General features: G+C 41.4%; 1 pseudogene; it reads left to right on the top strand.

The window, feature by feature from the left end:
- The first annotated feature begins 5,272 nt into the window (after window positions 1-5,272).
- Window positions 5,273-6,009, top strand: LOC129398320 (vomeronasal type-1 receptor 94-like; annotated as a pseudogene).
- The last annotated feature ends 4,514 nt before the right edge of the window (window positions 6,010-10,523 follow it).

Genomic DNA, 10,523 nt, shown 5'->3' with positions numbered 1-10,523 from the left:
TCCATACTTCAATGCATTTTCTTCCCAGACTTTATTATTATTTTTTTCTGAAATAAGATGTGTGCTAATTGAAGGTAAAATCTTGGCTGAGCACAATGGCTTAAGCCTGTGTAATTCCATCCTTTTGGAATGACAAGACAGGAGGCTCACTTGAGTGTCAGAATTTAAGAGCAGCCTGGGCAACATAGTGAGACCACATGGCTACTAAAAATACAAAAAAAAAAAAATGAGGCATGATGGTGCATGCCTATATTCCTAGCTACTTGGGATGCTGACATAGCAGGATCCCTTGAGTCTGGCAGGGTGAGGCTTTAAGTGAGATGTGATTGGGCAGCTACACACAAGCCTGGGTGACAGTGAGACTGTCTCAAAAAAAAAAAAAAAAGAAAGGTTTACTCTTAACTGTACCTTTTTAAACATCAGTACACATATATAAACAATTTTTCTTTTAAGAATAGAAGTACCCAAGTTAACAATCATTAACGTGAACCCATTTGTTACTCAGACTTTATCTTTTAATTAGTTTTTCTTTTTTTAAATAAGATGTGAGCTCATTGAAAGGACCAATCTTGGCCAGGCATAGTGGCTTGCATTTGTAATTCCATCCCTTTGGGAAGCCAGAGCTCACGAGTTTGAGACCAGCCTGAGCAACATAACAAGACCTCACTGGGGCAACGTAGTGAGACATCATCTCTACAAACATTTTTTAAAAATTAGTTGGGCATGATGGTGCACACTTGTAGTCCCAGCTATTTGGGATGCTGACGTGGGAGGATCGCTCGAGCCTGGGAGGTCAAGGCTGCAGTGAGCTGTGATTGCACCACTACACTCCACCCTGAGTGACAGATTGAGACGCTGAGAAAAAAAGGTACAATCTTAACTGTACCTGTTTGACACATCAATACATCCATATAAACAATCCCTTTCGTAAAAATAAAAGCACCCCACTTAACAATATTGATACGCATGGGAATTACCTATACATTTTTTATTTCTTTTAGTTTGGATTTTTATTGAAAGGAAACACCTAGAAACATTATGTAAAATCTAGATTTTGAAAAAAATAGACCTGAACTTGGTTTGAGAATTTCAAAATAGACATGAGTTTTCTCTGAGAATTTGTCTTTCTAACAACGTACAGATCTTACAGCACACGGTAGATACAAGGACTCTTTTATCTAAAATAAATAAAATTTGACGAATAAACATTTTAAAATTTGACCTGTGGCTAAAGGATGAATCAAAACACCTGTGCAATGGGTTATCTGTAGAAGTATATTTTAATGACAAACTATTAATAACCAAAAAAGTTATAATAATTTATTAACTAACATGAGCAAAATTCCTATTATGGTATCTATGAAAATGCTTTCTTAGAGTAAAATATTCTCTTATCTTGCAAGGGCACTGGTTAATAACAGCAAAGATTTGGAGGTCAATGTCTCATAAAGTAAGTAGCAGACCCCTTTCACACCCATAGCTGGCCTTCAGAGTTATCGAAAAAATGGTCATTTACACAAGAGCAGATAATTTTCTTAGTTTCTATTAAGTTTATATGTTAATGTTGTTACAAAATTTAACTCAGTTTTCTTATAAGATTATCTGACAAAATTTTATATGTTATAATATCACAATATATTATGTAATATCATGTAATATAATAAAATTTTGTCAGATACGGTGTCATATATATAATTTGTTATTTCATAAAACATATACAAAAAAACAAAATTTTATGTTATGATATCACAATGTATTATACCATATATTATATACGATTATATATCATGTATTACATTATGATATCACAATGTATTATGATATATATCATATGTATAATACATGATATATCACAATATATTATGACATTATTATATATTATGTCTGACATATATTATATCACAATATATTATATAATATGATATAATGTTATATTATATTTATTATATTATATTATATTATGTTGCATTATATATTATATTATATAGTCCAGCTAATTGACATGGCCCAGCAGACTGCCCAGGGTGTGAACTACCTCCATGCCAAGAATATCATCCAAGGCGATCTCAAGTCTAATAACATTTTTCAACACAAAGATGAGTGACTCTCGTCTGGCCACAGTGAAGACAGAGTGAAGCAGGGCCCAGCCCTTGGAGAAGCCTTCGGGTTCTGTTTTATGGATCGCAGCTGACCTGAACCCCTTCAGCTTCCAGTCGGACGTCTATGCCAGTGTGGCTGTGCTCTAAAATCTCACGACTGGCTCACTGCCTTACAGCCACATTGGCAGCTGTGACCAGATTATCTTTATGGTGGGCTGTGACTCTTCATCCCTGGACCTCAGAAAAATCTCCAGCAACTGCCCGAAGCCATGTGGTGCCTGCTGTCTGACTGCCTCATGTTCCAGCAAAAGGAGTGGCTCCTTTTGCCCCAGACTCTGGCCACAATTTTTCTGCTGCAAGGGTCGCTCCCCAAGATGGAGGGAATACCTCTAAATCGTCCTTTTATCAAACCCAAGCTGATGAGTTTCCTTCCTGACTACTCAACACAGGCTGTCTTGAGCCTGACCTTACTCCCAGCCACTAGGGAGCCAATCTTAGCCCGCCATGCCAAGGAGCCCTGCCCACCAACGAATCAATGTTTTATCTCTGTCCCGAAGTTGCATCAGGATCTCATATCCCCCACCCTGTTAGATGAGGGGGTCCCGATGTGCTTTCCCAGTTCCTCTAAAATTGGAAAACTCTTAAAGTTTGAGCCCCTGTCCCCCTCCATCATTTTATTTTTTGGCTTAGAAGATACCTCTAAATTGGGGGAACTCCTTCATCTCTCATGGCTAAAATTTGTAGCAGGGATTTCACTCAGAACCTCTATGGGATTTGTGCCTGATGTGACTTCCACTGGACTTTGGGGTTCTCAACACATCATGTATTTTGGGGGTTCCCTTTTTGTCCTCTCCTCCATTCAAGGACTACTGTCTTACTTCATTAAAATACAGAGAATTTTGCTGAAAAAAAATAAAGTGTTTCAAATAAAACCTTCCCAACCTTTGCCTCTGGGGAAAACATAATTTTATTAAATTATTTATGTATGTATTTGACCTCTGCTCTAAAAAGAGACACTACTCACTTCACACAAGGCTGTTAGTTATTTTAAAACATCCTTGAAAAGATTGTCCAAATGGAAGCTTATATAAGATGTAAAACAAATTAACCAACAGGTCTATAAAAATTGGCTCCCAACAGAGTACAACATACACTTAAAAATACAGAAATATTGGTACAACCATTACAGAAACATTGTGAAGCTTTCTCAAATAATTAAAATAGAATTGCCATATTATTCAGCAATTTCACTTCCAGATATATAACCAAAGAGAACAAAATTAGTATCTAAAAGAGACATCTGCCCTTCTGTATTCATGGCAGAATTATTTACAATGACAGAGACATGCAAACAATCTAGGTATCCATTAATAGATGAATGGATAAAGAAATTATGGAATATTTATATAATGGAATATTATTCAGCCATAAAAAAGAGAATTCTGCCATTTGCTACAAAACGAATGAACCTAGAGGACATTAGGTTAAATGAAATAAGCTAGACACAGAATGACAAATACTGTTTGATTTCACTCATATATGAAGCCAAAAAAGTCAAAGTCATAGGAACAGAGAGTCCACAGTGGTTGCTAGGGGGTGGTGGGTGGCAGAAATGAAGACACGGTGATCAAAACTTTTAGATATAAAATAAACAAGTTCCAGTGATTTAGTGCACAGCATGGATGTTCACGAATGTTGTCTTAGGCTATCCCTATTTCTGTAATAAAATACTTTAGAACAGGTAATTTATATAGAGTCTAAACTTACTTCTCACAGTTACAGAGGCTGAGAAGTCCAAGACCAGGGCACTAGCAGATACACATAATATAGTACCTGCTAATTACATTAATTTGATAATTACACCATATATATGTATGTAGGTAGGTATTGGAGCTTCACATTTTAACCTTATATTCATTTTCTGAAAACGTTACTCCTGTACAACTTTATTCTGTCTTTCCCTCCTAGTTTGGGTACTAATGTTTAAATCTACATATGTTACAAACACAACAGTTTGTAGCTATCTGCTTACATAATTTTATTTTTTTAAATAAGCTGAAATAAGAAAAAAGAGCACTTGTGTATTTACAGGTTTGTTTTGTTAAACTTCTTATTATTCATTATGTTATTGTAATCCTTCACTTTTTCTGATGTATTTTTTTAAACCTTTGTAGATACAAGTTATTATCTGGAAAGATTTTCTTAGCCCAATATATCTTTTCTTGAACCCACTTTCTCTGTGCTGTAATTGGCAAATAAATTAAATTTCTTTATGTTATAGCACTGAAGATCCCATTACAAACAATATTACACAGTTGCTTTTGACAATCAGATAATATGAGAAAAAATATTTCTTATATTGCCTTAAATATTTGTTACATTTACTAGTCCTCTTTGTCTTTTGGGGGCATTAAAATTATCTGGGATTACTTGCATTCAGCCTGAAAACTTATTTCTATTCTTTCTCAAATGATCTGTCTGCTATCAAAAAATTGCCTCAGCTTTTATTTACCTGAAATGTCTTTATTTTTTATTTATTTTTAATTGATAGTTTTTCTGAGGATAAAATTTTTAGTGGACATTTTTTCATCTTTGAGCATTGAAATATGTATACATTCTTAGAAGTTGAAAAGCTTTTAAGAAGAAAAAAAGTTTTGATCTGAGAATGTTCAGTGATTTGAGGAATTCAGAAGGGAAGGAAATGCTTTCTGATGAGTGAGCCACAAGTACTCTATGAGTATAGATAATGTGCACCCTACATGGGTGTGATTGTGGATGTATGGAAGTTTCAGATATGTATAACTTACTTGTTGTAAGATAAAATGCTTAGGCTACATTTTAAAGAATTTATTTAAAGATAGTCCAGGTTAATCAGGATAAATGGGTAAAATTAAAATGATAATATTGGTAATAATTTTGACCGTGCAATAAATAATACTGATGATAGGATATCTATTGCTTTTTCAGATATATAAAATATGATTCCTCTTCACCATTAAGACGACCATAGTCCACTTATGACACTATTAAAAATTGCCCTTTTTTTCCAAGCTGGTATTGGACTCACAGCCAACACCTTCCTCCTTTTCTTCTGTATCTGCACACTCCCTCTGAACTGCAGGCCTAAGCCCACTGACCTCATCACCTGTCACCTGGCCCTTGTCCACTTAGTGATGCTTCTCACTGTGAGCTTCTTGGCATCTCTGGACCTCTTTGAGTCACAGTATTTTCAGAATGACTTCAAGTGTAAGGTATTCTTCTACATGCATAGAGGGATGAGGGCTCTCTATCTGCACCACCTGCCTCCGGAGTGTGCTCCAGGCTGTCACCATTACCCCCGGCACCTCCTGGTTGGCAAGAATTAAACAGAAATTCACACATTGCATCTTTCACTTCTTGGGGTTCTCAGTTTCTTTCTCAGTAGTAACCTGCCCTCCTCCACTGTGGCCTCTTCTAATGTGACCGATAGCAATGTGCCAAGTATCAGTAAATACTGTTCACTTTCTTACATAAGCTACATCATCAGGAGTCTGTCTTTCATGCTGCCACTACTTGCAGATGTCTTCTTTGTAGCAGTCATGTTGCTCTCAAGGGCATACATGGTAATTCTTTTGTCCAGGCATCAGAGACAACCCCAGTACCTTCCCAGCACCAACCTGTCTGCGAAAGCCTCCCCAGAGAAAAGGGCCACCTAGACCATTCCCATGCTGGTGAGTCGCTTTGTGGTCATGTATTGGGTGGGCCTCATCATCTCATCCTCCTCAACCCTGTTATGGGCTTATGACTCATTCATCATGGGTGTCCAGATGCTTATGGGCAATTTCTATCTGTTAGCCCTTTTATGCTAATTAGTTCTGATAATAGAATAATCAAAATTTTGCATAATGTGTTATATAAATATCATAGATGATAATAAATTATGACAATAATTATCTGAAAAACAGATTTGGACATCAAATAATTCAAGAAGCAGGTGATTTTATATATTATTTTATTACACTTTTATTTCATCTAAATACTTTTGAAAACTATGCTGCCAAGAACTTGGTGGTTTCTTTAAAGTCCACCGTCATAGTCCCCTGTGTCCACAAGTTTCTTATATTTAATTTTGATCCCTTAAGTTTTATATAAGACAACTTTTCTATCTTCTTGAAGTGTACACTTAAGATGCTCCTGTTGGTAGATAAAATTTCTCTTTGTGTGTGCGTGTGTTTTACTTCTGAAGGTTATTTAGTTTACCCTTATTTATTAAATATATACTAGCTATGTATTCAGTTATAGGTTGAACAATAATTTTTCAGCACTCTTAATATTTCCTTCTCAGTTTTCTGGCTCTGCCTGGGCTGTGGAGATTTCACTCTCACATGTGTAGATTCTCTCTCTCTCTCATGGCTTTGAAGTTTCTTCATTCTCTTTGGTGTTATGCAGTTTGACTTATGGTGTTGGATATCTTTCTTTATTGCTTTTTCTTTTTTTAATTTGGTGACGGAATCTTGCTCTGTCACCCAGGCTGGAGTCTTGGCTCACTGCAACCTCCGCCTCCCGGGTTCAAGCGATTCTCCTGCCTCAACCTCCGGAGTAGCTGGGATCACAGGCAGCTGACACCATGCCCGGCTAAGTTTTTTGTATTTTTTTGTATTTTTAGTAGACACGGGGTTTCACCTTGTTGGCCAGGTTGGTCTTGAACTCCTGACCTCAAGTGACCCGCCCTCCTTGGCCTCGCAAAGTGCTGTGATTACAGATGTGAGCCACTACACCCAGCCTCTTTATTGCTTGCTTTCAGGCACAGTGTCTCTTTTAGGCACATGTCTGGTTTTTACTTTTAGAAATTTGTAAATAATTATTTATTAGTATGACTTATTATTTGTATGAATTCAAGTGAAATAATTGTGCTTTATTCTTTGTCATTCTATTCTTCACATATGTATAATTACATTCATATTACTATTATTTTGTTTCTCTTTCTTTTATTTGGTTATATTCGTTCTGCTCAAAATTTCAGTTCATTAATCCAGTTCACTAATTCTCTCATCAACTTAGTCTAATTTTATAATTAACTCACATATCGTATATTAAATTTCTTTATGTGTAAATTATTCCATTTCTATTTGACTCTTTTCCAAATTTCCTCATTCAGTTTATAGTTTCCTGCTCTTTCAAAAATTATTTGGATATCATCTTTTCCTCATTTGTTTTTACCTAAACATTTAAAATATTTAAATTTAATATTTTATATTAATATGTACAAATATATTTATAATACTTTTTAAATTTAAAATATTACAAATATATTTCCAGTATGCAAAGTTTATGTGATATCAAATTTCTTCCAACCGGGCCAGGCACAGTGGCTCATGCCTGTATTGGGAGGGAGAGGCAATCCGATCACTTGAGGCCAGGAGTTCCAGACCAGCCTGGTGAACATGGTGAAACCCCATCTCTACTAAAAACACAAAAATTAGCTGGGCATGGTGAGGCATGCCTGTAACCCCAGCTACTCGGGAGGCTGAGGCAGGAGAATCACTTGAACCCAGGAGGCGGAGGTTGCATTGAGCCTAGATCGGGCCACTGCACTCCAGCCTGTATAACAGAGCAAGACTCTGCCTCAAAAAGAAAAATCTTCTAACCCTTTTTCCTCGTAGCTTATTTTCTTCTGTGCTTCATACTTTTTATTTATTTTTTATTTTTTACAATAGGATCCGGTTTATTCTGCCTTGGCAGGGTGATCCTGAGAGTGGTGGGTGTCACCCTCTCCTGGGCAGAGGGAGGGGCCGTGGGCCAGTCAAGCCAATGGTAGGAGAAGCGCTGGTGAGGGGTGGAATTTGGGGTTCAGGGGTGTAACCCCAAGAATGCAGTGAAACCAGGCCGAGGCCCAGAGGCAGCTGTGGTAGGCCAGGGCAGGGTGGAAGGCAGTGGACTGGGCCCGGGCCGGGATGACAGGGCCAAGGACTCAGGCCACACTGGCATCCCGGGAGGCGGGGCGCAGTGTCGCATGACGTAGAAAATGAATCACAGGCCCAGGGCTCACAATAAGCACATGGACAAGTGGGCACAGACTCACAGGCCAGATGGACCTCCAGCCACGGCCGGGCCAGACTTGTGGACACAGGCGCAGCGTCACATACAGACCACGGGGAGACATGGCACTAGGGGACAAACGGACGTGACACCACAATGCACAGGGCAGGCCACAGAGCTCGAGGGACGTGGGCAGGGGCCTTTTGGCATTTCTGCGCTGGAATCATGTGAGACAAGGGTGGTAGCCGCTCTGGAGGTGCCTGGGGGGTTCCCTCATGAGCCCTCTGGGCTTAGTCCATCCTCCACACTGTTGTGCAGCTTCTCCACCTCCTGGTAGAGGATAAATACTGTTACCCTTATCCCTGGTCACATCCAGGGAGACGCGGTCCAGCGGCCCAGGCGGGGGACAGTGCCGTTCTAGAGGTCCTTGAGCCCCTCCTTCCTCAGGATCTGCAGTCATAGGCCGGTGTGTTCCGCATTTGTGCTGCTCCAGGCCCCGCATCCGGGTCTCGATCCCATCCAGAGGAGCGTTTCCCAAGACACTGGCTGCGCCCACAATGGCTCCGAAGACCCCAGCGACCAGCGCGGGTCCATGGGCTTGCTGGGGTTGTCCCCTCGGTACCAGCTGTGCAGGGAGGTCAGGAGGAGAAGCAGACGGCCTGGTTCCAGCCCTGCTTCAGCGTGGGTGCCATGAGGCCCCGGTGAGTCCCCTTGTTCTCGCACAATCTCTCTAACCTGGTGGGAGACTCCTCTGCACTGGAGGTCTGGGAAGGTCTGGCCGTGGATGAACTTCACCTTGATGGTGTCCATGGAACATACGACCACCATGGCCTCGGCCACGCCAGCGCCCTGGCCGCACCGCAGCCAGCGCTGCCGTCAGGCCGTCCCTGGGCATCCCGCGTCTGGCTGCTGTGGAACTGGAACATTCAGAACCCAACGCCGCCCTGGAGACAAGAGCCGCAGAGCAGGGAGCTGAGGCCGCGGTGCCGGCCCCCGACGCCATGACCGCGACAGTGCGCACGCGGGATCCATGCGCGGTGCCCGGCTGGTGCCAGCGCTCGTCCGCCTGCAGCTACGACCTCCCGCGCTCCGTGGGGAGCGGACGCCCATTTCAATGCCGCCGGCCAGGCCGCCTGCCTGGTGTCGCCTTCCCCGGAGCCTCCGCTGGGCCTTCCCGGACGCGGCGCGGCGTGGCCACGGCGGGCGGGAGGCGGGCGCCCGCTGTGATCTGAAGTCCCAGCCTCCTAAACTCCGCAGTGGGACCTTAATTTGGTTTTAACACAAATGAAGATCTCACTAAAGATAAAAAGGGATGTCTTGGCTTCTAATTTTTGTTAAAAGCAATAGCATATGTTGTATAGGATAGTGCATTGGGGTAAATCTTTTTTTTTATTATTTTTATTTTTTCATCAGCCCACTGACATTGAAAGGGGATAGTTTTTAGGTTATTGACGAGCAGTTTTCTCTCAGATAACTGCCTTAGTATAGGGGTTTGTGGTCACGTTGATGAGAGCGTAGGCTGGGGTTAAAAGTCGTTATGGCAGTAACAACCTTCTGAGGACCAGGAAATTCAAATCCCTCTCATGATACTTTGCTAATATCTCCCGAGTTTGCTGTGCCTTCCCTTTGTGCCTCTTCCCACACGTGGTTTCTTGCACTTGGCCCAGCTATATTCCACTGTTTTGACTCCATGCTTCTTAGCCTGGTGGCAGTGGTGAGGGAGTGAGGAAATCTCTAATGTTCTGAGGAAGCCTCAGACTTAGCACTGTGAACTGGGGTGTGGCGTTACTGACCATTGAAGAGTTTCCTGCCCATCCTGTACATGCAATGCCAGGACAAGAGCACATTCCTGTCCCTCCTTGTCCATGGTAGGGGAAACGTGCTCCTTCTCCATGCTCTTAACTCCCAGTTGAAGTGGGCCTTGAACAGTGCCCTGTAAATTAATGGTTTCTTTTCTTTATGGGAGATGCATCTGTGCAGAAATGCGGGTGTTGGCCTTGTTCCTTCACCCTCAGTTCCATGAGTTTTTCCCCAGTGCCCTTTGGCTCAGGTTTGGATGCTCTTTCTCTGCAGATTAGGCCTCATGTTATATAGGAGAGATGTGAGGGCTGTGTCTCCAGAGTTGCAGTAGTGGATGGGATAGTGGTCCCTCCCCATCAGCACTGTGGGGTAAGCATCCTCAGGATTCTACCCCCATCTTCCCTGACAGGCCTTGTAGGGTTCCTAGAAAAATTATACACAACGGTATAAACCCTATGTCTGTAGACTCCAGGGTTTCTCATTCTCCTCACCCACCCACACACAGCCACCAGGAACTAGTTCAAAAGTTCTGGCTTAATTTTACCAGTTTACATGGTCTTCAGGGTACACATAAAAGCCTGGAGCCTGTGTGACCTGCAGGCTTTC

This window comes from Pan paniscus, chromosome 6 (genome assembly GCF_029289425.2).
Source record: "Pan paniscus chromosome 6, NHGRI_mPanPan1-v2.0_pri, whole genome shotgun sequence".
Lineage (NCBI taxonomy): Eukaryota > Metazoa > Chordata > Mammalia > Primates > Hominidae > Pan > Pan paniscus.
This window is presented reverse-complemented; position numbering and strand designations above follow the sequence as displayed.